The sequence below is a fragment of the Globicephala melas genome, chromosome 11, assembly GCF_963455315.2.
Source record: "Globicephala melas chromosome 11, mGloMel1.2, whole genome shotgun sequence".
Classification (NCBI taxonomy): domain Eukaryota; kingdom Metazoa; phylum Chordata; class Mammalia; order Artiodactyla; family Delphinidae; genus Globicephala; species Globicephala melas.
Window position 1 is genome coordinate 65,791,486 of NC_083324.2, and position 25,895 is coordinate 65,817,380.

The 25,895-nt window shown below is 46.4% G+C and overlaps 1 pseudogene; it reads right to left on the minus strand.

Moving 5' to 3' along the window:
• Positions 1 to 21,086: 21,086 nt before the first annotated feature.
• Positions 21,087 to 21,890, minus strand: LOC115860763 (small ribosomal subunit protein eS4, X isoform-like; annotated as a pseudogene).
• Positions 21,891 to 25,895: the final 4,005 nt, after the last annotated feature.

A 25,895-nucleotide genomic window follows, 5' to 3' on the forward strand; every position in this document is an offset into this window, starting at 1 on the left:
ATCCCAGAAGAAATTGAAGAAACAAAAACTTATGGCCTGGGAATAAATGCTGCAAAAAATAAATGCAAATAAAAGTAAAAAAAAAAAAAAAAAGACTCCACACTTCCACTGAAGGGTGCACGGTTGGATCCCTGGTCGGGGGAACTAAGATCCCTCATGCTGCAAGGCCAAAAAACCAAAACAAACAAAAAAACCAAACCTCACAACATGGGGCAGGGGGAGGGGAGTAAATTAAAAAGTACCTATCCCATGGGGTTGTTATGAAGGTTTAAGTGAATTAATACATGAAATGTGCTTAAAACAGTTCCTGGCACTTAAACACAGTTTAAGTATTATATTAAATAGTATATATCCTTTGATAGAAGGGGAATGACAATTAGAAAAAAATTTAGTGCAAATGCACAGGGTAAAGTACTCAATTACTTCTAGACAGTGGCTTTATTCCATTTAATCATTCTTTCTTTAATGGCTTTATGCAGGTGCTTTTAATATTTTCTACCTGTAGTTGGTTCAGACCCGTGGGCATGGGTAATTCTTTGTGTACCAGACATCGAGTACCTCTGTCCCCTTCCCCTAAAGTCAGTTAGCTCCCTGGCCAGTGTGACCACCATAAAAAAAAAAAAAATCAGTTCCCCAGGCACCCACTAGGAGGCAGTACTGCCCTGTTGAGAATACTAAGCCAAATTCTTTGCCTGAGGTCACATACCTGTTTAGTAGAATTGCATCTCCACTGACTCCAAAGTCTTTTTTTCCACTATGATAGTAACAATAAAGATAATAATAAAGACAATAGTGATAATAATTAGCATTCCTTGAACTCATGCCAGCATTTTACTAAATGTTTTACATATATATACCACCAGCTCACTTAAAACTCACCATTTGAGGGCAGTTTCTCATTTTGCAGATGAAGAAACCAAGGCTTAGGTCCAAGACCCATGTTAAGTGTTCTGCGTAGAAGAGGTTGCACTTGAGCTAAGTGTTGAAGAATGGGATTGGCATAGAAAGCTGGTTATATAAAGAAAAAAACCACATGCATAAAAGCAAAGGCATGAAACTTCAAGATTTTACATGGACTGACAACTTTAAGACCCCATGAATTTATTCAGGGTTTAGAATTGGAGATTGGTAGAAAGTCAGAGCTAGAGGGGAACTTAGAATTCATCAGGGATTGGTGATTTTCAAACTTGAAAACTAGCCAAATCTTTTTGGAATGAAATCTTATATATAATAACTATAAAATATATAAAACAATTTAAATGATATTGTTATAAAAAGTATAAGTTCTAGTAGATAATATTCACTTATAAAGATAGGAAAAATAATGTTGTTTTGATGAATGCGGTATTAGATTGACCTCAGAACCCAGTTTTTCCTGTTTTGGTTGTACAGAGAAGTGAATATAATAGGTAACATTTTAAAACACCTCATTTTGCAATCCCATAAGTGACAGGATAGGAAGGTCTACCCCCAAACCACCTAGAAACACAGATTCACTTCAGTATATTAATAGCCATATGGTTGAACGGGTTTAATGTTTAAAAAAATACTTTGAAAAATCATTAGATACACATGTATATATTTTAAACAAACAAATGTCTGTGAGACTCCTGTAGCACCATGTGAGAATTCCTTATGCTGCCCTCGTCTTTACTCTGCAGACAAAGAGCCTGAGGTGAAGGGACAGGGGAGTGAGTTGCTCAGACTCATGGGGCCCAGCTAGGGCCATCTCTGGGCACTCAGCCTCCTGAGTCCCAGACCAGTGCTCCTTCTGAGAGACCAGTCGACATCTGGTGTGGCAGCATGCCACAGCCTGGCTGTACAACCCCTCACCTGAGAGGGCCCTTGGCTGCTTGCCCATCTCCCTGGCAGATAAAGCCTCAGACAGAGGGCAAACAGTACCTGGCTCCAGGAGTCAGTGCAGGTCTGATTCATGCAGTGGTTTGTGCCTGTGCCAGCCGTGAAGGCTGTCTCCTGATCCTCTGCTCATTTTCATCACTTCCCTCACTGTGGCCAGACTGGGACTCTTGAGCAACAGGCAGACACCTGTGAGCTTGGGAATGGTGTTGGCTCTTTTAAGGAGGGTTTTCCAGGCCACAATGGGACTTGTCTGTCCCATCCCCCTGGGCAGCTCAGAGCATTGCCCCATCAACGTCAGTTTCAGTATCAGGGTGGGGCGGCATGATGGGGTGGGGTGCTGTGTTACCAGGGCGCAGACACATTGGCAGCAGATGGTGCCTCTGGAGCATGGGAGAACAGGTGGGCTACCTACCACCAGGATTTCAAAAATACCATTTATCAGCATTTGCCTTTTGAAAGATGCAATTTGCTTACAAATGGCAAGACATTTAAAAATTTAATTTGCTCTTTTTTTCAGAGAAGCATATTAAGTCATTATTAGGAGATTTTTTCTTTTTTTTTGTGGTACGCGGGCCTCTCACTGTTGTGGCCTCTCCCATTGCGGACCACAGGCTCCGCTCGCGCAGGCTCAGCGGCCATGGCTCACGGGCCCAGCCGCTCTGCGGCATGTGGGATCTTCCCAGACCGGGGCACGAACCCACGTCCCCTGCATCGGCAGGTGGACTCTCAACCACTGCGTCACCAGGGAAGCCCTAGGAGGTATTTTTAATCACAGTATATTAGCATTTTTGTTTACAGAATGCATTCTGTTGCTACTGAAGAGAATACCATGAGCAAGCAATGTTTTTATACAGAAACAAATGTTTTAAAAGTAGGTTCAGACACTGAAACCTTTGGCTAGACACAGGCTGTTATTTAATAATAAATTAACCTGACCTTGACTCAGAACAGGTGCCCCAGAAGCAGGTTCGTAGAGTATCGCTCTGCTGGGAAAGGCTCTTCTTCGAGGCTCTATGGTCACGTTGCAGGAGAGGGAGAAGGTTCTGCTTTCTTCCAGAGTTGAAGGGATGACCTTGATCAAATCGTTGTGCATTTGTATACCCGCTCCTGGCACGTCACCGTGGCCTCTCGTGACAGTGAAGCCTTTGACTTCTCTGGGAACTCAGTACCCACAGCTAAGAAGTGGGAGCTACACTGCTTCCCTTCCAGGCTTGTTGGGACAAAACCTGAGGTAACGCGTGTAAAGCTTCAACAACTCTGCCTGGCACAAAGGAAGTCCCAAAAGTTGCCAAGCTCAGCGTTTTTCACATGAGCTCTACTCCATCCCCTTTAATTACTCATTTTTAATTCAAAGGTAATCCATGATGTGGTAGAAAAAAGAGAGAATACATAAACAAAAAAGGAAGAAAGGGACCCAATAGTTTCTGGTTTTCCTAAGTTTTTTTCTATCCTGTTTTCTTTATTCTGTGTGCTCGGAATGGGAAGTGTCCTCATTTGTGTTTAGGGAGTGTTAGAGAGGTGATATCATGGCCCCACTTTGCAAATGAGGAAACTGAATCCAGAAAGAAGAAGTGCCTTTCCCAAGGTCACGAAGACAGTAGGAAGGTTAAGTCAGGTTTGAAACCCACAGCCTGTGAGTCCGAGCCCAGCACTCGTTTCAGGACCAGGAGGGGCCTCAGAGGTGCCGTGCACTGAGGTGTCCACAGGTGAGTCTCAGACACCTGCTCCTGAACCCCCATGTGTGCAGGGAACCTGTGGCCATGATATCGTATTTCCCTCATGATGACTTGAGGTACTCAAAACCATTCCCCACTGAAGATAAATTCCTATTTTGCAGCCTGCCCAGTCCTGGGAGTGGGCAGGCTGTGAGTAAACAACTCACCTAAGTAGGGTTTTTTTTATTATTATTAATTTATTTACTTATTTTGGCTGCGTTGGGTCTTTGTTGCTGCGCATGGGCTTTCACTGGTTGTGGTGAGCGGGGGCTACTCTTCGTTGTGGTGCTCCAGCTTCTTGTTGCGGTGGCTTCTCTTGTTGTGGAGCATGGGCTCTAGGCACACGGGCCTCAGTAGTTGCAGCATGTGGGCTCAGTAGTTGTGGCTCGTGGGCTCTAGAGTGCAGGCTCAGTAGTTGTGGCACACGGGATTAGTTGCTCCGCGGCATGTGGGATCTTCCCGGACCAGGGCTTGAACCCGTGTCCCCTGTGTTGGCAGTCTTAACCACTGCGCCACCAGGGAAGCCCTAAGTAGGGTTTTTAGGTGCCTCAGTTTTGCTTTCCCAGGGATACTGGGTTGGCACTGTCCTTAGTCTTGCAAGCACGTAAGTACTGTCCTTCTGGGCTTTTCCCTCACTTTATTTTTAAGATTTATTTTTGGGACTTCCTGGTCCGGGAAGATCCCACATGCCGCGGAACAACTAAGCCCGTGTGCCACAACTACTGAGCCTGCACTCTAGAGCCCACGAGCCACAACTACTGAAGCCCGTGTGCCTAGAGCCCGTGCTCTGCAACAAGAGAAGCCACCGCAATGAGAAGCCTGTGCACCACAACGAAGAGTAACCCCTGCTCGATGCAACCTAAGAAAGCCCGCGTGCAGCAATGGAGACCCGATGCAGCGAAAAATAAATATATATATATTTTAAATTTTTTATTTATTTTTGGCTGCATCAGGTCTTAGTTGCGGCATGAGGAATCTTCGTTGCAGCCTGCAAGCTTCTCTCCAGTTGTGGCCCACAGGCTTCTCTCTAGTCGTAGTGTGTGGGTTTTCTCTTAGTTGTGGTGTGCAGGTTCCAGGGCACGTGGGCTCTGTAGTTGTGGCGCTCGGGTTCCAGAGCACGTGGGCTCTGTAATTTGCAGCCCGTAGGCTCCCTAGTTGAGGTGTGCAAGCTCAGTAGTTGTGGCGTGCAGGCATAGTTGCCTGTGGCACATGGGATCTTAGTTCCCTGAAAATGGCCCACAGTGTCCTTCCAGCTGAATTCTGACTCAGCCTCATCCACTGCTTCAGGCAGAGGCACCCCTTGATCAGATACAAGTTTGCTACACTGGGACCAAATGGCCTGCAAGGTCTTTTCCAGCACTCACTAGGACTTGCCAAGACCAGAAAAATAAGGTTTTCTATAAGGATGGCAGGTCCAGACAGTCTGTTTCCTGGAGGGGAAAGGAAAAATGTTAAATGCATACAGCGGCTGACAATTCATCCAAGGCGGCATCAGACTTTTTAACAGCCTTTTTGTTCTACAGCGGTCAGGCAAGTGTTAATATTTGACTAAGATTTGAATAGTCTCTGAAAACTTAGTCTTCAAACAACTCTGTTAATAGTTACTATTCCCATTGCACAGATGTGGAAACTGAAGCTTAGAGAAGGTAAATAACTTACCTCAGAGTGAGGAAATGCCACAGCCAGGACTAGAACCCAAGGCCTGACTCCTTAGGCCCAAGCTCTTCCAGCACATCTCAGCTGTGTGTATGTGCTATTAGCAGGGCTGGCATTGGGATTCACATTGATTCAGAGTCTGCACGGATACCCACGAAACCCCTGGAGGAAGCAAGTTCTTTCTCAGAGAAGGCCAGTGGGTGTAAAGGAGAAGGATGCCAATGAGAAATGAACACTGCCAGGGCCAGAAGTTGTCTGTGCAATGGCCACTGGGTCACCTTTCGTCATTCACAGCAGCATCAAGAAGGTTTTGCATAACATTTCCAGGTTGCACAATGGGGCTCGAAGTCCTATGGCTGTCTCTGGTGGGAAGAGCACAGCATTCAGAGTCTGGAGACCTGGATTTGGCTTCTGTTGGCTTCCAGCAATACTGTATTACAAGCCTGTGCACATTACTTGGCTCCTTGGGCCTTGGTCTTGTCATCTGTAAAACAGGAACATGGGGCTATTATAGGATTTAAATGGAAAAAAAACCAACAATCTTTAATGAAAGCTTCGTAGGTGCCCAGCACTGTTCACCGGCATTAACTTATTTAGTCTTCACAGCAACCCTCAGAGACTAGGTGTTATTACTGTCTTCAGGTTAAAAAAGAGGCACAGTTAAGTAACTTGCCCAGTATTACACAGCAGCAAGTGGGGAAGCTGGAATTGGAACCTAGACAGTCCATTAGATGAATAAATGAATTCTAGGGCTGGTGAATCCTAGACAACACCTTTCTGAGTGTCAAAGACTATTCAAGGTAGATGGGCCCTTAGAAGGGCCTTAGTTTAAGGACTGTTTAGCAGATAAGGAATCCATGGGTCAGAGGGTGAAAAACCTGCAGGATGTCTTGGTAAGTCTGTGGCAGAACTGAGGTGAGGATCCAGGCCTCTGGGCAGCCTTCCCTAGTCGGGGCACCCATGGTCCACAATCCTGAGGTTATGTTCTAGGAAACACAACTCAGTGAAAAAGTGCAGTCACTTCCATAATCACTAATGCAGAGAGACTCAGTGAACACTTAAGGCACTTCCACTCTCGGACACATTGTATCCACTAACCCTTTCCCAAACACTTTAAATAACACTGTTAGGAAAATGGTAATGAAAGAATAAGGCACTAGGCAATGCTGTGTGATAACACATACCTACAAAACCCTGCACTTAGAATACATACAAATAAAAGGATATACTAGAATGGCTGCCTACGCAGCAGGGGATTGGGAGTGACCTACACGGTAAAGGGGAATACATAAAACAAGAGGGGACAAGCCAGGATTAGTGATGACTGTGAGCCATCATCTGGGGAGTAGGATTGACTCATCCCACTGCACTGGAGGGCCAAAAATAAAACTGAGTAAAATAAGACACGAGATGAAATCACTTTGCCTGAAACATATTGGCTCTGGGCTCAAGGAGGAAAAGCGGGCACACATCCTGGGCTGCCTCACCAAAGGCAGAGGCCTGGAAGTGTCCCTGAGTGGAGTGAGTCAGGTCAAGGGGAGAGCCAGTTACACGTATGTCTGTGAGCTCAAGCCTACCACACACTGGTCCAAGTGGCACACCCACCCATCTCCCATGCCAACGGACTGTGCCTGGGAAGATCAGGTGAAGGAAGAGGGCATCTTCATTTACTCAGCTTGCCCACTGTAGATGGGACAGTTGGATGCAGACCTCCCCTAACAGCCCACCTGGCGACTGGAACCTCCCAGGGAAGCGGGTATCCCCTGAGCACAGAGCCCACAGTTCTGGGCTCGGGTCACAAGGTGGCAGCATGGTGAAGAAAGCTGGTTCTCAACTCCATACAGAGGATATCCAGGTTTGCCTGTGAGCACAGGAAGAGGGGGGACCATGGTCCTTAAAGAGCTAGAGTGGCTCATTTATTAAACATGAAATGAGGCAGAAGCCTGTAACTCCAGTGGCTGGGAAAGGGCATTAAGGAGAGGCAGGCATGATTTTCTAGAAAGTAGTCCTCACCCATGAACCACCACAGTGGTGAGTGACTCTGTCTGTATGTGTGTCTATAGGTGAACGTGTATGATTGAGTATGTCTGGTGTGTGTGTGTGACTAGTGTAATGCTGAGTGTGTGACTGTACATTGAGTGTGAGTGTGTGACTATGAGTCTGGGGGTGGGGGAAGAGGGAAGCAGCAGGCTCAGGTGTTGCCAGAGAGGCTAGGAGGAAACTATAAAACTGGCGATGCCCTCTTTATCAGGAAGCACTTCTGGGTCAATAAGGGCAGAGCACAAAGTTCACACAGATAGTAGTGACTGGAAGGCAGGAAGCATGGCAATGGTATTGGAGAGGCGGTGGTGGTGCTCTCTTGGGATGGGAAGGGCACATACTAAACTTCGCTTAGTTCTAGACTCAGACAATGGACTCTGGGCCCAGGTTCCAACCAGCCTGGCCATTTTCAAATGGTGCAGGTGGAACAGTTAACCTTCCTGGGCTTCAGGTTCACCACCTGTAAAATGGCAGAAATAATTGGGCCTGCCTTCCTGGCTGTGTGTGAGGATTAAAAGAGAGCTGTGTATGTAATGTATGAGAAGAAGGCCTAATGTGTGATGAGTGTGTGCCTGCTGGTTGTGGAGAAAACATGAAATTATGCTATTCAAGGAGGCCCATGGACAGCCTGGTCCATAAATGCCACTAGTAAGGTCAATCTCCTGTTCTCCGCTCACCCTCGGCCTTCTGAAAAGGATCTTCCTGATGGTGCTGTGGTCCTTCAGGAAGTGGCAGTGCCCTGTCTCTGGGGAAGGGGGGAGTTTGCAGGGGACAAGCTTGCCTGGAAGAGGCTGTTAGGCCTACAACCTTCTAGATCCAACTCCAGCTGACACCGCACACTCCAGGCAGTTTAGAATATTGACTCACGCAAACTCGCGCTCAAGTTTTGCCCTTGTTTTTCCTTCTTATTAAGGACTGGGTGGAGAGCATTTGGTGTCACCAGGGATTACTTTGAAACTACCGCCTCACATTGGGAGCTGGCTTGAGTCAACTGGTCACCACGGAATTTCTTTTTTTAGTGCACAGACAGCCAAGTTACAGGCAGCTGTTGCCCCGTGCAGGGCGGAAAGTGGCCTACTGACGTAGAGCTGCCTGGCTCGTATTTCTTGGGCAAACAGATGCCGTGTCTCTCAACTCACCAATTAGGAAGCCCAGAAACTGGTTTAGAGACCACGTGTCTAGTTATGTCTAGTTATTCAGGTGGCTTCACTTGGGAAGCACTCTGAATGTCAAAGCCACAAGATAAAGGACATATATAGTAGCTGGGGGTCTCCACTTCTTAGGGGCCACCCCAGGAGGTGGTGAACATTAAGTGCCAAGTCAGCAAGGAAACTCTGTTTTGGAGCCAAAGCGTTAAAAAACACCAGCCACAAACCACTGAGGCTTTACTGAGTGCTTGTTTTGTGCAGGTTCTGAGTCCGGGGAAGGCCTCTGAGGGGAGGGGAAGCTGGAGCTGGAAATTCAAAGTAGTAGGAGGAATTACACTGGATGGGGTAAGGCCCTTCAAGAAGCAGGAATGGCATGAGCAAAGGCATTGAGGTACAAATGTATAAAGTGTGTTACAGGGAAGAGTTAGGTTAGAACAGAGAATTTACAACAATAAATTAACACACATTCATTAAGCGTCTACTATGTGCTAGACACTGTTCGAGTCACCCGGATGAAGTTGGTGACAAAACAAAAATCCCTCCTCTATGGACAGCGTAGTGAATAGCAACAATATAAATAATAATAGCTCACATTTATTGAGAGCTTACTACATACCTAGCACTGTCTTAAGTACTTTATTTACTCATTTAATCCTTAAAACATCCACATAACGTAGGTATGGTTATTATCTCTAGTCCACAGATGAGGAAGTGTTGGCACTGAGTGGTGGAGGCAGAATTCAAACTCAGAGCCCATGCTCTCACTGAGACATTCCACTACTCCACTAACCTCAGTGAGAAAGGGTGAGAGGTCAGGTTGCCAGGTAACATGGTCTGGTCTGGATGGTGTGAATGGTGGGCAGGGAGAGTAGGGATCTGGGGGCATTGTGTGCAGTCAACTGGAGAGGCATGTGGCTGTAAGGACTTGGGGGTTCAGGGGGCAGTGAATCCCTCTGGCCTCACTGAGTAGGGGGAAAGGAGTGAAGACAGAGAAGAATCAGTAGATAAGGTCTGGGACATTCCTTAGGTCATAGTTTGTCTGGAATTAATGAACTTGGTAGAAATTATTCTGTCCTCAGCAAAGAGGACTGACTACCAGTTTACTGTGGATTATTCTTTGTATTATCATTAACTGCAAATCATGAGGGGTGAGGGGGCCTTTCTGGTGGGTCAAGTCCTGAGCCCAAAACAAAGGGGCTCTAAGGGTCTCCCAGACTTGGCCAGAAGATGTGATGATGTACGCAATGTCCAGTCTTGGTCCTTCTCTCCAAACTCCATCAGCTAATCCTCAAACCCAGTGTTCAGGTTAAGTCGCAGACCCACTCCCATTCTCCCCCATCCCCTGTCCCCTCATCTCCACCCCTGCCCTGCAGGTCCCTTCACATTTCTTCATCAGAAATCCCAATGCCAGCCCCTCTTGGTGGCCAGCCTGCAGGTCTCTGTGCATGGCTGGAGCCCTGCTTTTGTGTGGGTGATACCACTGCTTTTGCCTCCCTGCCTGCCAACCACTGCCATGCCTGCTCCAGACTTGCAGAAGCACAAGCCAGATCCCTGTTTCAACCTTTTCCAGTTTTCAGCCATGTTTCCTGAACGGATATAAAATTTCACTCCGGTTTAGGTAAGAGCAGCCAACTTTATTTTGGCTGCCACCACTCAGCTGCTGCCAGTGCAGCCTCCTAGAGTCCCCCTCCCTGCACCTGCACGCACGCCCTCTTGGCTACACGGTTTTGCCAAGCCTTCTCCTTGCTGGGTTCTGTCTCAGGGAAAGTCCTGTCCCCTGGACTCCCAGAAGAGCCTGGATCCTCAGGCACAATGCCCCCACTGTGTGTCCCTAAGCACTCCCCTCCCCCTCCCTCCCTCCCTCTGCTCTGACCCTCCATACACAACTCCAACTTCATGCATATATCCCCTCTGGGGCAGGGTGGGGTCCAGGGGTCAGGTACTCTTGTGAGTTGGCAACAATGTTAACAACAAATTTCAAGATTGCCCTTTAAGAATATCCTCAGCCAGGCATAGACCTTGACAGCTGGGGATTCCCGCCTGGGAATTTTTCCAGTATTCTGCCAGCTGTTTCTTCTCTTTCTGTGGTTTTATTATTTTTCTTTCTGTTCCAACTCCTCCTTTCGCTTTCAGTATGGTAGCTCAGGCCAAATGGCGGTAGAGGGTGGGGACCTGGCAATGGCTGAGGTAGGAGCTGCGGCCATGGTCAGCTGTGCCAAAGGAGGGGAAGGGTTGGGATGAAGGAGGAAACGGGAGTGGAACACAGGAAGTGAGACCAGCAGCAGGGTGGCCTCTTGTTTTTCTGGTGATCTTCATGTCATTCAGCTCTGGGCATAGGGCCTTGTCTCCTCCTGGCCCCTGTCAAAAATGCACATTTGCTACTTGGGACAGTGACACATTAACCCAGTAACACCAATTCACTTGTCAGATGTGCTAGCTGTTGCCTAACAGAGCAGAGACCAAGGAGAAGGGCACATGGAAGAGATAAGTTGTGAAGAAGAGTGTAGGAAGGGTTGGGTGCATGGAGCACATGTTTGGGGAGGTACCATGGCACCTCTGAGCAGGCAGGAGGTGCCAGACACCCCAGGGATTTGGGTAAAAGTGATGAACTCCTACCTAGGAGAACTTTTTTCACTACATAATTAGGCTCCAAGAGGGTGGGTAGGGTGAGTAGAGACCCTTGGTGAGATCATTTCCCTAATGTGATGTTAGTATCACAGCATTTGCTTGTGTTATGGGGCCTCCACAGTGGGTCCCCTGGAAAACTTCCTGATGGGACAGCCACAGGCCTCCAGCTTCAGATAAGGATTAAACTCAGCTGTGTGTAACAGAAAAGCAAAATAAGTGGCTTAAACCAGAGAGTGCTTTATTTTTCCCTCATGTACAAGAATTGTGGAAACAGTCCTGAGCATTTTAAAAGCAAGACTTAAAGGACTAGAGACATCCAGATATCCCTCACCTTCCTGACTCTACTTCAGAGATATTCCCAAGCAGACAGCTCATTCTGTTTAGAGCTTGATAAATGTGTCCTGCATGGGCTTCCTTCTCTCCCTGTCTCATGGCCCTATGTGCTTCCTGGGCTCACCTCCCAAATTCTTATCTGGGGGTCTAGATCTGAGGGACCCCCAACCAAGGTACTAATATTAGTGAGCACTTACTGCATTTGAGGTATTGTCTCATTTTTTCCTCAACCCTGTCTGGTGGGTTGCCTCCATTAAGTCCCATTCTAGGAATGAAGCTATAACTTGCTCAAGGTCACCCACCATTAGAGCCAAGACTCAAAAAACTGTTAATTTTGTGATATCTCCTTGGAATGGATTCCTAGACCTGAATTCCCAAGTCAGATAATGCACATTTTCAGGCTTTTGATCTGTTCTGCCAAACGGCCCCTGAGTAAAGTCAAGCCTACTGCCCCGCCCTACCAGCAGTGTGGGGGATGACTTGCTTCTCATGTCCTCACTGTCAAGGGCTCCTAGCTCTTTTCAACTCAGCCCCTTGAGGCCATTCCTCCAAAATATGTATTTTTTTAAATGCAGAAAGCATTAATATTAACTAACCTGTTAGCCTTGTACTAGCAGACATACAATATGTACCTGCGAGTTGAACTGAAGAGATGGAACCAAGTGGACAAGCTCCTACCCTGAGCAGAACAGTTTTCCTGGGAGGGCAGCTTTTGCCCATCTCCCCTCCATGGAGCCAGGTGGGCGGAGGTGCCTAGGTGGGCAGATGGGAAAGGGAGAGAAAGGATCAAGAAGGAAGGGCACCTGATGGCCACTGTGTGGTAAGGCCTGGGGAGGGAATCTTTGCACAACTTTGCTCTCTTCCACCACATTCCTTTTCTTTGCAGAAATACTGCTGAGCTGGGGGGTGGCAGCAAACAGCCCCCTAACTCTTCCCCTTAGATGTTTGAATAAACTGAGGGTAGCAGGAAAGCATGTAGAGATTCACTGGAATTCCTCTCTCACCAGCATGTGAAGCTGCTGTTTCAGATGTCCTTGGTGAGCAGGGAACCCTACCAATGGCTCCAGGATGGGGCTGTGCCTGCCTGACCCCTTTCTAATAAAACTCTACTAGGCTTTATAGTATCCAAAACACTTTCACATCAAGGAACTCCTCTGATCCTTCTTCAACTTGTAAAGCGGGCGGAGCCAGAGTATCATTATCCCCATTTTACAGATGGGTAAAGTTGAGGCCCTGATTAAAATGATGGTTCAATGTCACATGCTATATTATAAATCAAGATTTCTGTAGCCTTGCTGGGAGTTCTCTGGAGGTTCAGTGGTTAGGACTTAGCACTTTCACTGCTGTGGGCCCAGGTTCAATCCCTGCTTGGGGAAGCAAGAACCTGCAAGCCACATGATGCAGTACCCCCCGCCCCCCCCCAAAAAAAAAAGATTTCTGTAGCCTTGCCTACTAATTATCGTAAGCACGTACTGTGTGGGGCCCTTTGTCCAAATTACGTCTTTTAGTCCTCACAAAACCCTCTTAGGTGGATAGTCAACTGCATCTGGCAGAGCTGATATTTGAACCTGGGCCTTCAGACTTCATAAGTAAGGGGTTCTCAAAATGTGGTCCCCAGACCAGGAGCATCAGCCAGGAACTTAGAAGAAATGCACATTCTTGGGTCCTGCCCCAGAACTACTGAATTGGAAAACTGGGATGAGGCTTGGCAGTCTATGGTTTAACATGCCCTCCAAGTAATTCTGATGCATGCTCAAATTTGAGAATTGCTGTCCTAATACATTCTTTTAACTCAGTGGATTTTAATCCTGACTGCACCATGGAATCACTTGAGCGCTTTAATAAATACCAATGCTGGGCCAGACCAGAATCTCTGACCAGCCCTGAGGTGGGGCTCAGGCATCAGTATTTTTAGAAACTCGTCATGTGTATTTCACTGCCTTTGACATGCACCAGGGAGGTAAGCCCTGGAATGCTCCACAGTTTACCAGAAGGTTCTAAAGTAGAAGAACAGGGCAGCCTATACCAGGGAATCCTGGAAGGACTGAAGGAAGACTTGGTGTCCAGGAATGAGAGACTCTGGGGGCTTAGCCTCTCCTTGAGATGCATCCATGCGGGCCCAGGAAGCCTGCAGCCCTGGTAGGGCCCAGAGCACCCTGTTTGTCTTGGCATTTTCCCAAGCAGGCAGTTCTGTGTGGAGCTGCAGCTCTTTTGTTTGTGTGGTTTAGCTGTTGGCCCAGTTTTTCCAGGGCTGATTAGATATCCCTGCAAGCAGCACATCCCTCTCTAGTCCACAGGATTGCTGAAAAGGGGCTGAAGCAGCTGTTTCCCATTAGAGTTCAGGCAAAGAAAGGGTGTGGGGTGTTGGCTCTTGCTTCTACCTGTATCACTTTGGGCCTCAGGTTCGAGTATCTGATAAGTAGCAGTCAGGGTCCAGCCAGGAGCCAGAAACCACACCAGTCACTTCAACAGAGAGAATCTAATATAAAGAATTATTAAGTACTTGAAGAATTGAAAAGACAAAGAGAGAATATCAAAGTATCAGTGGGTCACAACCACAGGAAGCAGTAGGGCTTCCCTAGGGCTGGAGAAACAAAGGGAAAAGGCTGCAGTCGTTAAAACTTAGAAGCTTGGAGGACAGCTGGCCTTGCAGCTGAAATCCAGAGCTTTGGAGAAGGGGTGCCAGCTGGTGGTGCTGGTGTCCCTGAGGGGAAACCATTAGGTTGGTTCTGTGAATATTGGGAAAAAAATGCAAACTGGAATCAGCTGAAATGAACTGCAGCCATCTGGGGGGAAAAAGCATTGCTAGGTAGGGGAATGTTGGGGCAGCTGGATTTCCAATTGTCTAACTTCTCTCCACCCTTGGAGACCCTCCATACTCACCTCAGGCTCACTCCCTCCCATCTCTCAGTTTTCTTCTTTTTAGGACCAATCCCAAACGTTGCTGGTTCAATCAATAAGCCTTTACTGAACACCTGTTATGCCCCAGGCCCCAGGGTCTGGGTGGCAGATACAGTAACAGCACCCACATTCATTGGAGTACACTTACCTGCCTGACCCTGCTCTAAGCATCTCACACACATTAACTCGTGTACTATTACCCTCATTTTACAGGTGGGGAAACCAAGGCACAGAGACATTTAGTAACTTGCCTGAGGTTATTTAGCTAGTAAGCGGCAGAGCCTGAATATGAACCCAATCAGTGTGGCTCCACAACACACATTCTTCACCAAGTCACCTCATTACCTCAAGTCCTAGAGAGACAGACATATAAACAGTTAATTGCAGCACAAGGTAGAGAATGTCATGTGGTGACGGCCTCACAGAGGTGGTAAACTCATTTCATCCGTCCATTCAATAAATCTTTAGACAGGGGTGCAATGGAGCAGGAACAGACATTCTACCTACTCTTGGGAAGCCTAAAATGGAGACACAGAGGTTAATCAAATTTTAACACCCGAAAAAGTTGGGTCCAATAAACAGGATCCCTTTGCTATGAAAACTGTAATCACAGAGATTTGTCATAAACGTAGAAAATGAGAGAAAGCTGACTCCCGGAGGAAGTAATGGTTGGGCTGGGGCAGATGAGTGGGAGTTAATCAAATGAAGAAAACAAAAGAGTTCCAGGCAGAGGGAACAGTATGTGCAAAGGCTCTGGGGTTGGTAGGAAGTGGTAAGCATGAGAACTGGAAGTCCTGCCCCTGATCTTTGGCCAGCTGACCTTGGCCAGCCCTCTCAGGCATGTAGCCCACCTGTTTGGAGCCCTATGGCTAACTCTTCCTGGATCATACTGCAGGCTGGCCATCCTCTGCTAGTGTAGATCCCAGCCTCCCTCAGCTCCAAGTGATAGGGCTGGCCTCAGGGGCCTCCTAAGGGAGGACTAAAAAAGCCCCAAAGCTGGAAGCTGGTATAGTGACTGATAGGAACAGTCTTGTCAGATAGGGAGTGGGGCAAGTCCCCAGTGAGTCTTTGGAGAACTAGTGGAGGAGTACACCATATAAATGACCTTTGTAAAAAGAAGGCTCAGAGCAGCTGGAGGCACAAAAGGGCGATGAACACCAGAGCCTCGACTGGGAGTCTTAGAGCACTCAACTCATACCAATTAACTCCTACTCCTTGACCCAGTGAGAAGGCAATGATTAAGCCTATTTTACAGGGCAGGGAAAGGCAAAGCTGTAAAGGAAAGTTGCTGTTTGGGGTGGCTTCTAGGCTTGACCCTTTTGGGAGGCAGCTGGGCCTTTAGAGAATGAGATTCTAAGGAACTATGTGGAGATTTTGTGACGATTCAGAGAGCCTCTGGGATAAGTGGGTAAGACCCTAGCTTCCTAACGGGTCAGGAAAGGGGGAGAGACAGACTAGAGGGAAGAAAGGGAACTTCCTCTTCCCAGGTTTCTCAGTGTCTCCTCTCTGCCTTGTTTACAGAAAACAAAGTGCCTTTGGCTGTCTCTGGACGGGTTCCCTTGAAGCAATTAGAGCAACCATAGTCAATGCTTCAAGGAGGGCACCCTCCGTCCCCATTCTACCACTGACACAGCAAGGGTGAAGGACCAACCGGGGGCCCCATGCTGGAATCTGTTGGGATCTGCATGCCTGAGGTCCCCAGCTCTCCAACCCCACCCTAGGCAGCTCTGAAAGCTACCCAAAGCCTTCCAAGTTTCCAGGGGCCCAACCTTAATCAAGCACTGAGGGCTGTGTCATCCTCATCACTAGGAACATCTGATGAGGAGGAACACTGAATGGGCCTCTCTGATTCCCAATGGGAAAACAAGCCCCTCCCTTCCTGACCCTCCCGCCCCCCTCCCCACGCCTGCCTGAGGTATGCCTTTTATCAGAACCACCCAACAAGAGGCACTAAACAAAGTGTGAATTCTCTGAAGCTCCCTTCAGGGGCAAGGGTGAGGGTGTGTGCACAAATCCCTGTTGTATCCTGTTGGGTTGGGGGGCCCTGCAGGATGCCACCACCCATCTGCCATGTTGCCTAGGCCCTGGGACTACTGGAAGACAGGGGAACCATCTGATGGGATGACATGGGCCAAGACCCAAGGTCGTGGGTAGAGATTCAGTGGCTGATAGAGGGGCAGCCCCCACTGATTTATGGGGGTCCAAAGACTCTTTATCTTAATACCCCTTGCATGCCACCTTTCCTACCAGCCTGCTGCACTGCTTGGGTGGCAGAGGGGGGTTCTTTTTCCCTCCTCTACTTTGTTCCCACCAGCCTCACACCAGGTCTGGGGGGTGTACTGGAACCAGCTCATACAGGCTTGCAAGAGCCAATTGCTAAATATTCAGGAATTTTGTGAGCTGGTTGTTAAACAGAGCCATCATTAAAAATTAAACTATATGAATCAGTGTCTCTCAGCCTTTTGTTCATTACTGCCTCCTAAGGAAACTTTTTAGACATTTTCCCCCTAATCTCCTACCACCCTCCCTGTGAAATTTTAATATTACAGATATATTGTATGTCTGTTTATGCACTGGATGTATATTTGTGCTTTATATTTACATAAGAAGAGTAAGACTTTTTCATCCCCTGCCAAGAACCAATTTTCACCTCTGTTGTAAATGCATGATATAAACACATAATTAAATAAATTATATTAAAAACAAAAGTAATATATATTCAAAATTCATCCCTTCCTAGTAAGGTGTTATGGAAAAACCCGAATGAACTTTCTGGCCAACCCAATACTACAATTGACTCTTTTGAAATTATTGATGTATCTCTTTTTCCCCTGGAGAGCTGGTTGTTCAACATTTACCAGTCCAACACTGGGCAAATATTTTAGAAAAATAACAGACACTTTGAGATGTGGTCAAAGAAAGAGAGGCTTGTCTATAGCAAAAACCTCACTTGAAGATGTATGAGAGAACATGGAGAATTCTAGTGGATGCAGGGAGAAGAGGAAAGAGGAGTCTGGAGAGAGAAAAGACCCTCTGGTGCTGACTCCAAATTGGCTGAAGGGTGTTTCTCATGAAAAGTTTAAAAAGGGGGGGCTTCCCTGGTGGCACAGTGGTTGAGAGTCCGCCTGCCGATGCAGGGGACACGGGTTCGTGCCCCAGTCTGGCAAGATCCCACATGCCGCGGAGCGGCTGCGCCCGTGAGCGATGGCCCGCTGAGCCTACGCTCCGCAACGGGAGAGGCCACAACAGTGAGAGGCCCGCGTACCGCAAAAAAAAAAAAGGGGGTAAAAAGTGTGTATGTTGTGGGGAGCAGGTGTATGTATGTGTGTGTGTATATATAATCTACATCCTCATGCTCTAAGAGTGTTTGTGATTAGCAATTGCTTGCTTTTTCCTGAGGTGTAGTGTACACCTTTACACACCACCATTGGGGTCAAGAGGCATAAAACTGAGACGCCCCCATACCCACTGTCCCTTTCCTTCCCAGGGTCTCATGTCTAGAGTAAACATCTGAATCTCTATTCTGAACGGCATACTGGGCCCTATGCAGAGCACAGAGAAGCTGACAATGTTGTTTGGCCTTGAGTAGAGGGAGGAGACAAGACTTTCACACACAGATACACAATGTGGAAGCACTGAATCACTCTTTCCTTTCCCGGCCCCAGTTTCCTCACCAATGAAATGGGAAGGGTGGACTGAATTCTCAGGAGGACCTTCCAGTTCTCACTGTCCTTGTCTGTAAAGCTATCTTCTCTTCCATCCACCTGGACAAAGCTATGAGGTCCTGCCTAAGCACTGCCTCCTCCCTCTCCTCTGCCCTCACTCATCTCCCATCTGCCTGCAGGATGGCCTTTTAAAACTCAGCCCAGCTCCATCGTCTCCCATGAAATCCAAAAGTCTACAATATGTGAGAGGGTGGAACATGAACTCAAATGCTGTGCCATTACTTGTCAACTGGAGGACTACAAGCCATTACCAAACTCTCCCAACACCAGCTTCCTTGTGTTCAAAACAGGAATAAGGCCCACAGGGCCCAGCCTGGGGTAAAGATGCATGAGCTAGTGCTCTGCACATAGATTCTTGTTATGGACTCAACTGTTCCCTCCCAAATTCATATGTTGAAGCCCTATCCCCCAGTACCTTAGAATCCAATCTATCTGGTGTCCTCATAGGAAGAGATTAGGATACATAGACACCAGGGGTGTGTGTGTACAGAGAGAGGACCATGTGAAGAGGCAGCAAGAAGACAGCCATCTGCAAGCCAAGGACAGAGGTCTCAGGAGAAATCAAGCCTTCTGTCACCTTAATCTTAGAATTCCAGCCCCCAGAAGTGTGATGAAGTAAATTTGTTCAGGCCACCCTGTCTGTGGTATTTTGTTACAGCAGCCCTAATATAGTCCTTAAGAGGCACCGATTCTTTCTGCCTTTAATTTGTGTCAGCTTTGTCTTATGTGTGGGAAGTCTTGTTCCTCTGCTTATAAATGACTGAAGGGTGAGATCCAGGTGCGTGTACCTTTTCCTGTGTCCCCAAAGGGCACAGTTCAATGCCAGGCACAAAGTGTACACAGTCGGACCTCCTTCCTCACTGTCTGCTTCCCACCTGCGGACAAGGGTGGGGGGGACCCAGCTGCCATCCATAAAGGTGCTTTTCAAACTGCAGGTCATGGAGTCAATTTAGTGAGTCACATGAGCACTTTTCAAAAATAATGACACAGAATAGCAGAGAACAGAAAATGCTAGAGTGCATCTCAGGCAGAAAGGGGAAGCGTTATTTTATGAAACTTCCATTTGTTTTTACATATTTGTAAATAAACAAAAAATAATTACCAACTATTCTAAGTGCTGTGAATTATGTCTGGTTACTGCATTGTGGTATTAAATGCATTTCTTAATATGAGTTACAATCCCCCAAATCTGAAAAAACACGCCCGCTACCAGTATTGTTCAGTTTCTCTTTGAGTGAGTTTATCATTGAAAAGCCAATGAGCTGTTCAGGGGAGGCCTGGGGTGGTGTAGGGGCAAGGACCTGAATGGGAGGAGTCACTTTGTCTAGGCCAGTAGCCATGGAGCCCTGCCCTTGGGTACTTTCCTCTCTGTGTCCTAGAAAAAGTAACATAACTTCACTGGGCCTCAGTTTCCCCATCTGTAAAAGGGGACTTATAAAACCTCTCATAGGGATGCTGTGAGGATTACCAGGAGCCAAGGAACCTGAAGATACTCACTCACTGATGTAAGAGATAGTTTTTTTTTTTATTTCATCATTTTGTTATTTCATCATTTCATTCAGCTCTGTCTACTCTAATAGGTAAATTGTTTCTTTCCTCTTCCACAGCAGGAGAAGGGAATGCACTTGCCCCTCACCCCTCAGGAATCCCTGGTTGGGGGTGGGCCAGGGTTGAAAGGGTATCCAGAAAGGTATTTCAGAGGCTAAATCCCAAAGTGAGACCCCCCTAAGGATTTTATGCAGAGAAAATCAAGTTCTGGTATATTCTCAAATCAGCTTCCCAAGAGCAGTCAATGTCCCAAGAGTCCAGGAGAAGGAGTAGCCTCTCACCCTTTATCCAGGAATGAGAGAGGATCTGGGCCTGTTACCACCCCTCTGCTCTGGCTGGGTTCCCAGGAATATTGCCTGCAAGCCCCTGGGAATGCAGGGTTGGGACAGCTTTTCCCAAGATGGTCCCCTGAACCTGGTGGTCCAGCACCCCCTCCCTTATCCAGATTGCTTCTCTCCATGACACATCTATCTTATCTGGGCCGAGGCCTTTCTGAAACCCATGTTGGCAAACCTGCTTCCAAGGAGGGAACTTAGACATGAGTGGAATATCTGGAATTCCTAGAGGGTTTATAACCCAGCAACTGGAACAGGTGTAGGTAGCTGACCCCTACCCCTACCCTGGCTCTTACCCTGCCTCCAGCTCCTGCATTTGTCTCCCCTCTCTGGCCCCAGAGCCACATCTAGGTCACCATCCTGACCTCCATCCCCTGGTTCAGAGCAGAGAGCACTGGATACAGAGTTGAAGCTCTGTTTCTAGACCTAGCGCTGCTTCTGAGTGGCCTCAGGTAGTCCACCTCACCTCTCTGGGTCTCAGCTCCCTCACCTGTAAAACAAATGGGCTGGTGGGGGATGGGCTGGTATTTAACTTTCTGTAAGAGTCAAATCTTTAACTGTTCTTTCTAAAATTCTAGGAAATGAACTAGAGGAGCTAAAACCATGCTTGTTTGCTCCCCAAAGAGAGAATCGGGCACTTGTGTTCCTGGGGATGTAGTCGGAGTTTCCAAGCCATCAGACCAGTTTCTGGGGTTTGGAATCTGGTTGATGGGGCAGGGGTGGGCAGCCTTTCTGCAGCCTGCACCAGCAGGGTGCAGAACCTGGACTGTCCAGGGTGTACCAAAGTCTGGGACAGGGTTGGGGGAGTGGCCTTTCCCCCACAACAGCTGCACTCTGCACCTAACTTCTCCTTGGCAGTCTTCACTAGCCATTCTCCCTTTTCTTCCTTTGTCTCAACTCAGAGACCCTCTGCCTTATTATTTTTAATGTGGTATTATCTTTTTTATTTTTTTTGCGGTACGTGGGCATCTCACTGTTGCGGCCTCTCCCATTGCGGAGCACAGGCTCCGGACGCGCAGGCTCAGCGGCCATGGCTCACGGGCCCAGCTGCTCCGTGGCATATGGGATCTTGCCGGACCGGGGCACGAATCCGTGTCCCCTGCATTGGCAGGCGGGCTCTCAACCACTGCGCCACCAGGGAAGCCCTAATGTGGTATTATCTTTAATTAAGTACAAAGACTTTTCCAATCATGTCACCTAGAGATCATTTTATCCACTGCTCTGTTGGCCGCCAGTCTCTTGTCTCTCTCCTCAGCAATGGTAAGGAGGATACCTTTTCCATGGGGAAGACAGATCCATGATTTGTTGCCTTTGCCAGTAATGAAAATGTTGGAGAGCCGGGTGGCAAAGCTGTTGCCATTATCATCTTTCACATGAACTACATCAAAAGAACGAGGAATGTCCCTTCTAGTTGGTGACCAATTCTTCCCACGTTAGCACCTCCAGTCACCATGAACAGGTTACCAGCGTCAAAGTTGATGAAATCATTAATCTTGCCAGTCTCCAAATCAATTTGAATTGTGTCATTCACCTTGATGAGGGAATCAGGGTAGCAGATGGTGCGAACATCATGGGTCACCAGATAAGTGATTCCTTTTGTCCCCACAAAGATCTTTCTCATTTTGCACAACTTATACTTGGCCTCCTCAGGTATAATATGATGAACAGCAAAGCGACCCTTGGTGTCATAGATGAGACAAAAATTCTCTCCAGTCTTGTCAATGCTCATGACTTCTATAAAACCAGCAGGGTAGGTTATAATCAGTGTGCACCTGGCCATCAATCTTAATGAAACGCTGCATGCAGATCTTCTTTACTTCATCTCCTGTTAGGGCATACTTAAGTCTGTTCCTTAGGAAAATGATTAGGGGGAGATATTCCCTCAGCTTGTGGGGACCAATAGATGGACAAGGAGCAAACACACCAACCAGTCAGTTTATCCAGCATCCAATGCTTTGGAACTGCTACGCGCTTCAGGTGCTTCTTGGGACCATAAGCCATGACTGCACTAGGCATGAAAAGAGCCCCTTTGCCTTATTTTGAAGATACCCATTGTCCAGGGCTTATCAGAGGGACCCCCAAACTTCACCCACTCAAATCTGCCCCCAGATCATTCCTAAGTGTCACCCCCGACCTTGCCCAACTGTTCTTTATGAGTCAGGAAGCCAACAAACAGCCTCTCTGGGCTAGAGTTTCACTTTGGTGAAATTAATCCTCAAAAAAGAGGCCCTCAACTGCTGTTCTCCTCTGTGAAGCCTGCCCTGACCAATAGCCTCACTCCAGAACCTTTTCCCCTTTCCTCCACACCAGACATTCAATTATTTAATCATTTATCTACTCAGTGTATACTGAATGCCAGCTACCTACCCTGTGCTCTGCTGGGTGCTGGGATAAGGAAAGCAAAAACAGACCCAGCTCCTCCTCCTCGGGAGTTTAGGGCCTGGTGGGCAGAGCCCTGGTGGGCTCTTCTTACATATCCCTTCCTCCTTGCTCCCCTCCCAGCCCCCACTAGCTCCCAAGACCAGCTTCCAAGGACAGCACCTTGTCTCATGCATATTTGTTTCTCAACACACAGCACATGTCTGTTATCCAGTAGGCCTTCAATATATTACAGATTACATATGAGTGGCCAAAAACGGAAATTGGTTTATGGCTGAGGCTGGTTCTAACTCTGTTATAGGGTTAACAAAAGATGGAGAAAGTAATTAAGGCTAGACACTGGGTTAAATCATATGCTGCTGCTGCTAGCCAACAGAATGCAATTTGGCCGTATCTATCAATTATAAATGCATTCACTTTTTGACCCAGCAATTCCACTTCTAGAAGTTTATTCCACAGATGGATGCTCACACATGAAAAATGATATACGTACAATGTTAGTCACTGTAGTATTGTTTGCAACAGACTGGAAATAACTTGAATATTCATCGATGGGGTCTAATATTTTTTTTAAAAATTTATTTATTTATTTATGGCTGCATTGGGTCTTCGTTGCTGCTTGTGGGCTTTCTCTAGTTGCGGTGCGCGGGCTTCTCATTGCAGTGGCTTCTCTTGTTGCGGAGCATAGGCTCTAGAGCACAGGCTCAGTAGCTGTGGCGCACGGGCTTAGCTGTTCTGAGGCATGTGGGATCTTCTCAGACCAGGGCTCAAACCCATGTCCCCTGCACAGGGGGATTCTTAACCACTGCGCCACCAGGGAAGTCCCCTAATTTTTTTTTTTTTAAATTGAGGTATAGTTGATGTATAATATTATATAAGTTTCCAGTGTACAACACAGTGGCTCACAATTTTTAAAGGTTATATTCCACCTATAGTTATTATAAAATATTGGCTATATTCCCTGTGTTTTACTATATATCCTTGTACAATAGCTTATTTATATTATAGATAGTAGTTTGTACCCATACCCATACCCCTACCTTGCCTCTCCACCATGGGGCCTAGTTTAATACATTATGCTACACTACGTAAAGCAGAATCCTGTGTGGTGTTAAAAAAAAAAAAAAAAGGGAGGGAGACGCAAGAGGGAAGAGATATGGGGATATATGTATACGTGTGACTGATTCACTTTGTTATGGGGCAGAAGCTAATACACCATTGTAGAGCAATTATACTCCAATGAAAATGTTAAAAAAAAAAAAAGAATGAGGAAGCTCTGTTTGAATATAAATAGGAAGTCTTCTGAGATATACTCTTGAGTTTAAAAAGGTGAGAATAGTTCATTATTCTTTGTGTAAAAAATGAAAAGATAGGGAAGAATATAATTAAGTATAATGTATTTGTTTAGATATGCATAGAAGGGTGCTTCAGGAGGAGGGTCCACAAGGAACAGGTAACAGTGGGTACTGCGGAAGGAAAAATTGGCAAATGAGAAACAGGTGGGAAAAAACCTTTCCATAGTATCCTTCGAATTTTTTGAATATTGTACTATGTAAATGTGTTACCTATTAAAAGTTAAAATAGGGCTTCCCTGGTGGCGCAGTGGTTGACAGTCCGCCTGCTGATGCAGGGTATACGGGTTCGTGCCCCGGTCCAGGAAGATCCCACATGCCGTGGAGCGGCTAGGCCCGTGAGCCATGGCCACTGAGCCTGCACGTCCGGAGGCTGTGCTCCGCAACGGGAGAGGCCACAACAGTGAGAGGCCCGCGTACCACAAAAAATAAATAAATAAAAATTAAAATAAAAATAAGGGACTTCCCTGGCGGTCCAGCTGTTAAGACTCCGCGCTTCCAATGCAGGGGGTGGGGGTTTGATCCCTGGAGCTAAGATCCCATATGCCAAGGGGTGCAGCCAAAAATAAAATAAATAAATAAAAAGTAAACATTAACAAATAAATAAATAAAATAAAAATAAAGTTAATGATAAAGACTATGAGGCAACATGGGGAAATACTAATAAGGTAGGTGGGAAAAAAGAAAAAAAAACTGTATTCAGTAGGATTACAGCTATGTAAAAAAATGCATGTTAAAATTTCCATCTGTGGAAGGAACATTCTAAGTAATTTTTATTTCCTTCTGTTTCTGAAATTTTTTTCCATAAATTTCTGTAATAAACTTATATTGCTTTTATTAGAGAAAACTTGTAACAGAAAATACATATATACTAACAGAATGGAACATTCTGTATAACCGCAATTATGAAAAAAGGTATTGAAAAAGACTGGAAGAAAATACGCAAAATGTTCACAGGGTTGTCTCTGGGTGCGAGATATTAGGTAATGTTTAAAATATTACAATATTTTGTATTACATTTGTGGTGGATTGAAGGAAGGAAGGTAGAAAGGAAGGAAATCTAATGGAAGGTAATTCTTCAAAATAACAGTAAGATTATGGGTCATTTTTGTTGCGTTGTTCAGTTTTTCAAACCTTCCTTTATTTGGTTTTGTTATTTTTACAGGAATAACACCCTCACTGCTGCAGAGTGGGATTCCACTCCCCAAAATCCTGCTCATTTGTACTAAAGAGCTAGAGTTCCTAGTTGCTTGTTATTCATTCCAAGTAATAAGGCCCAAGGGGTTGCTCTGGATAGTGGGAGATTGCTACTGGTGACACAGTAGTTACTGGGGAGAAAAAGCAAAGCATCAGAGAACCCTTAGGCCCTTAAAATGTCTCAGTTGGCAAACATTTATGAAGCCCTGACTGCTAGGTTTGGTGCTGGGAGAGTATAGCTTTCTAGGTGAGTATGTTTCATGCACAGATGTAAGGAGAGTCCTTAAGGAGGTCTGAACAGAAGCCTGGCAAGATCAGGCCTTGTAGGCAGTGACCAACTTTGCCACTGGACAAAATTAGGCCTGTCCAAGGGTTGAACCCTCACTGGTCCTCACCTGCCTTGCCATAGTGAGCATGTGTCCACTCATAATCTTCTTGGAGGAAGGACACTGTTAGTGATTACAAGGCAAATTGCCCAAGAAAGGTTTTGGTCATTCAAACTCAGAGACCTGGTTTCTGATTCTGGTTCTGCTATTAACCAGCTATGGGACCTTGGACAAGTAATCCTACCTTTATGAGCCTCATCTCTTCATCTGTAAAATGGGGAGAATCATAATAATTATGAATAGTACCTGCCCTGACTACCTCCCACAGTTTCTGTGAGGATCAGGTGACAGACACAGTGTATATAAAAAGCACTTTAAAAGTATAAAGGATTTCAGCTGATGAATGGATAAAAAAAACGTAGTACATCGATACAATGGAATACTATTTAATCTTTAAAAGGAAAGAAGTACTGATACATGACAACATGGATAAACCTTGAAAACATTTTGCTAACTGAAAGAAGCCAGAGGCCACATATTGTACGATTCCACTTCCATGAAATATCCAGAATAGGCAAATCCATAAAGACAGAAAGCAGATTAATGGTTGCCAGTGGCTGGGGGGGAGGGATAAACGGAGAGTGACCAACGGGTACAGGGTTTCCTTTTGAGGTGAGGAAATGTTCAGGAACTAGATAGTGGCAATGGTTGCAAAACATTGTGAGTGTACTAAATGCCAATGAGGTGCATAC